Consider the following 5,365-nt stretch of genomic DNA (forward strand, 5'->3'; position numbering starts at 1 on the left):
TATTTTCTTACACCTGCACCTCTCTACTAACACTGCGAATCCCCAGAGAGGAGGGACTAGGTTTTCCATCTTTGCATATCAAGTTCTCAGCACAGTGCCAAACCTCAGCTCGTTGAATGATTGAATGAGTAAATGAGACAAAATGCCACTGAATACCTGGAAGAGAAAAAGCAGATGCCATTGTGTGATAGGACAGATACAAGAAGGAAGGACTGCACCCATCAAAGGGGAAATGAGTGGAAATTTCCCTGTGGAGATGGCACCCGTTGGTGATTTTGCATCCTTGTTGATAGAACAATTTACACTTAAATGAGATTTTACTGTCACCTTTCTTGGGACTCTCTTGCAGGTTGACCTTGTTTCAATTATCCATATATTTTTAGAACATTGGTAATGACAAATTTAGGGTTACTTTGTTGAAGGATGAAAAAATGTGCTGAAATTTCCAACATTGAAATGATCACACATTTTACAAACATGGGATCTTTGACAACTGCTGATTTACATGAAGCATTCTGAGAAATGACTCTTAAAATTATACTGTGGAAGCGTTTTCTACTATTATTACTGGACCAGGCTAGGAAAGGTAGCACGCCTAGCCCACAGTGACAGAACTGCATGGGAAGGGGTCAGAGTTAGTGGGGCTTCTGTAGGCAGAAGGAAATGCCATCAGCTGCTGTCACAGTAGCTTCTTAGACTCTAGAGTCTTTTGCCAAAAGATTTCACCAGCCATTATTCCCACCAAAGCTGTCAAGGAATGAGACATCTTAAATTGGGATACTAATAGTCACTGCAGTTCACTTAATAATTAAGAGTCCAGCCCTAACCGGTTTGGCTTAGTGGATAGAGCGTCAGCCTGCGGACTCAAGGGTCCCAGGTTCAATTCCGGTCAAGGGCATGTACCTTGGTTGCGGGCACATCCCCAGTGGGAAGTGTGCAGGAGGCAGCTGATCGATGTTTCTCTCTCATCGATGTTTCTGACTTTCTATCTCTCTCCCTTCCTCTCTGTAAAAAATCAATAAAATATATTTTAAAAAAAAATAATAATTAAGAGTCCAGATTTGGAAACAGACACAATCAGGGTCAAGTTCTAACTCCTTCACTTACTTGCTAACAATTATGGGCAAATTAATTAACCTAACTATCAATTTCCACATCTGTAAAATGTGGTTAACAAATAGCCCCTCTCTTGTAGGCCTGTCTTGAGCATTCTATAACATATGTAAAATATTTCATTTACTGTCTGATGCATAGCAAGTATGAAGTACTAGTAGATGTTAGGTATTTTATTATTAATTGAGCACCTAAATCATCTTACTGACTTGTTACAACAGTCCCTTGGGATAAAGACATCATTAAAAATACAGGATATCAGAGAATTTTATGCATCCTTTCTCTGAATCTTTGTCTCCTCTCCAATTTATGGCATCCCACTCTATGCGCTATTAGACATCCATAGCTTCATGGTCCAATCATTCATTCATTATCCAATCTCCTCTGTGCACTTGTTACAAGAAGATAAAGTTGCAAGCCTGGCTCTCCAGGAGCTCACAGGTTAACAGGAAAACATGGTCTTAAACAGCTCAGGTGGGATACAGATTCATGTCTGATCCTGAGTGACTTGAAAGTCTATGCTCATTTCCCTCCCTCCCTGCTTCTTTCCCTCCTCCCCTCCCTCAATCCTTCTCTTCCTTCATTCTTCCCTCCCTCCCTCCCTTCCTTTCTAGCTTTGTTCTTGCTACCTTTTTTAAATAAATTTTTATTGATTGATCTTACCGATAGAGAAAGGGGAAGAGTGAGAGATAGGGAGAGAAACATGGATTTGTTGTTCCACTTATTTATGTATTCATTGGTTGATTATTGTATTTATTATATGTGCCCTAATTGAAGATCAAACCCACAACCTTGGAGTATCAGGACAACACTCTAACCAACTGAGCTACCTGGCCAGGGTTCTTTTTATTTTCTTTTTAAGGAGAGGGAAGAGACTATACATCAACAGTTTTTACCTCTGAGATAAAACTAAAATGAATTTATATTCAAATGCATAGCTTGAAAACAAGGAGAGAAAAAAGTAGGAAGGGTTTGCATGTGTTCCATTTGAAATAAAGCATAATGACTGAGGTTCTGACATTCATCTTCAGTAATAGGGTAGCATTTCTGGATCAAAAACTGCTTAACCTATGAATGCACAAATGTATGTGTGCAACTAATCTATAATAATAAAAGCATAATATGCTAATGAGACTGGACATTCTTTCAGATGACCTTCCAGATGAAGCTGGGGCTGCAGCCGCAGGATTGAGGAAGCCACCACGGCTGCGAGGGATCCAGGCAGCCACTGTGGCTGTGAAGGCCTACTCTAGCATTAATTTTGTGCATCAGGCCTCTAATATTATATAACAAATGTAGTCAGTAACTGTTCCTGTTCTCATATTGCTACATATATTTGAATAGAAAGTCAATCAGAATCTTTCCCCTAAATACATTTTTACCTCTAAAGTACCATTTATTCTGCCAGCTAAGGTGAAGCATGTTCTGTTCTTTCCAAGGGAAGCAAAGTCCCCAACTTAATAGAACTTATATTGTACTGAAGTGAGACAAGAATTATGCAAATAAACCAATAAAAATTAATGCATAATATATCTGGTGATAATGTGTGTCCTACAGAAAGGTAGCATAAGGGTAAAAGTGTTAGAAAGTGCTGAGAGGTGGCAGATGTTATACATGGTCATGGAAGGCCTCACCAGCAAAGTGACATCTGAGCAGAGATCCAAAGGAAGTCAGTGCACTACAAAGATTCCTAAAGACCATTTCAGACAAAGAAATTGCTAGTGCGATGTCTCAGGGGAATTCCACAAGGCAAATGTTACAGGAAATCAAGGAGGCTCCTATGGCAGAGATAAATAAAGAAGGAGTAGGAGATAATGTCAGAGAGATTGGGGTTCCAGAAGAGGGGTTTCATATCCCATAGATCTTGTAAGTCTTTGCAGGGACTTTGCTTTAAGATTTTGAGCAGAGGGGTGACATGATCAGATTTGTAGTGTGAAGTTGTCACTCTGACTTCTGGGTAGGGAATGGACTGCAGGAGGACAGGAGTGTGAGCAAGGAGAGCAGATTGGTGGCTATTATAATAATCCAGCTGAGGGGTGATTGGGACTTGGATGAGAGGGATTGCAGTGAAGTTATGGTAAGTAATTAGATTCCGCATATCTTTTATATGGTTATTCTCTTCTTCATACTTTTTTCTTCTTTACTCACACTATTTTCCCCCAATATACTAGTATTCATTTTATAACGAGGCAGATGAATTGTGTAAGCACCAAATTCTAGTCTAGAATACTACCTCACCCATGATATATGTCACTATAATTTTTATTTTAAATTTTGATTTAAATTTTATCACTGATGGATGGATATGCAGTATGAGAGACAAACAAGGTGGGCCCCAATGGTTTTTTTTAATGTAAACAATTACAGAAACTATGCTGCCATTTACTGAAATTGAAAAGACTTTGGGAAGAAGTTTTTTTGTTTTGTTTTACCATATTTTGCTTTGAGAGAAGAATTGTGTTTCTAGTTTTGGACAAGTTAAGTTTGAGGTAACAATTCGATATACAATGGAAGCTATCGTGTGGTCAGTGGAACCCAGTAAGAAGTTGAATAAAAAATAACTGAGTCTTTTAAAACAGCATGGAGGGACCTGGAGAGTATTATGCTAAGCCAAATGAGCCAATCAGAGAAAGACAAGTATCACATGATCTCACTTATATGTGGAATCTAATTAACAAAATAAACTGATGAACTGAGTGGATGCAGAGACATGGAAGCATGGAACAGAGTGTAGAATCTCGGAGGGAAAGTGTATGCATATATGCATAACTCGTGGACATGGACAATAGAGTGGTGCTGGGGTTGGGGGTGGGGGCAGGCTGAGGGAGTAAATGGGGGGCAAAGGGGACATATGTAACACTTTCAACAATAAAGATTTAAAGAAATAAAAATAATTGAGTCTTTTAAAAGCAAATCTTACGTGTATATACAAGTATTCAGTTGTCTTCATTCCTCCTCTTCTCACAAAAATACCCAGATTGTTTAAAGTCTCTCACCTCAAATATTGGGGAGTTGCTGAATAAGAGTAAGGATGCTGATTATCATTTCTCATTGCTTAGCTACCAGTTGTTGTGTAACTCTGGGAGTGACTTAGTTCATTACTAAATTGTGAAGTGAATTTAAACCCTAATAAAATATATTAGTAGCAAATTTAATTATGGGCCAAGATATGATGCTCACATAATTGGGCTGCCCACGTTGACAACAGAAGCCCTGGGGAAAAAGAGTGTGAGGAAATAGAGTGGTCCTGACCTTGCAGATTAAGAAAAGAAAAGAACCTCAGAAAGAATCTCCTGTTCAGGAGATAGCCTACTGTTTTCTCCTCCCTATTATTTTTTCTTTTCCTCTTTGCCTTCTTTATTTTTAGAGTTTAATAGGCTCTTTTTTCTACATATAGATAGATATATATGTATTCTATATATTATGTATATATCACTTTTTTTCCCTTTTGGTCCAGGAAAGTATAACATAGTGGGGTTTTATTATTTGTTTCTTTGTTTGTTTTTATACTGTCTTGACCCAGTTTTGAGACCCTGGGTAGAGTCTTTTCAGTTCGTCCTCTTATGCAGCCAACTAAGTCCATATTCTAACCACTTCCCTTACTGGGCTCTCACACTCTGAGCTACTATGCACCCACATTCACCCTAATTTCTTTGGGGCCAGGTATCAGACAACTAGGAAGAGCCCCAGTGCCCTCGGGGTCCACAAAATTAGTCACTTCCCAAGGAGCTTTGGAAAACTAACTAAAGTCTCTTAGCCTGCCATACAGAAGTTTAGCTTGCCCTCACCCTTTCCCAAGGTACAACCCTTTGTGTGGCTCTCCTTGGCGGCCTTTTCTCATTTGGGTCTATAATGGAGTCTTAATTTCCATCTGTCCAAGTGTCAGCATGTTTTGATGTGTCCTGCCGTGCACGACATTCGTGCACTGGGGGAGGGGGATCCCCCTTCAGCCCAGCCTGCACCCTTTAGCAGTCCGGGAGCACTCGGGGGATGTCCAACTGACAGGTTAGGCCCATCAGTTGGGCATCCTTAGCTCTGCCATGGAGACAGGAGAGGCTTCCGCCACCCCCACTGCACTCACCATCCGTCAGCCCAGCTTGTGGCTGAGCAGCACACCCCCCGTGGGAGTGCACTGACCACCAGGGGGCAGCTCCTGAGTTGAGAGTCTGCCCCCTGGTGGTCAGTGCGCATCGTAGCGGCCAGTTGTTCGGCCATTTGGTCAATTTGCATATTACCCTTTTATTATATACGA

The sequence above is a fragment of the Myotis lucifugus genome, unplaced genomic scaffold (genome assembly GCF_000147115.1).
Source record: "Myotis lucifugus unplaced genomic scaffold, Myoluc2.0 scaffold_143, whole genome shotgun sequence".
Classification (NCBI taxonomy): domain Eukaryota; kingdom Metazoa; phylum Chordata; class Mammalia; order Chiroptera; family Vespertilionidae; genus Myotis; species Myotis lucifugus.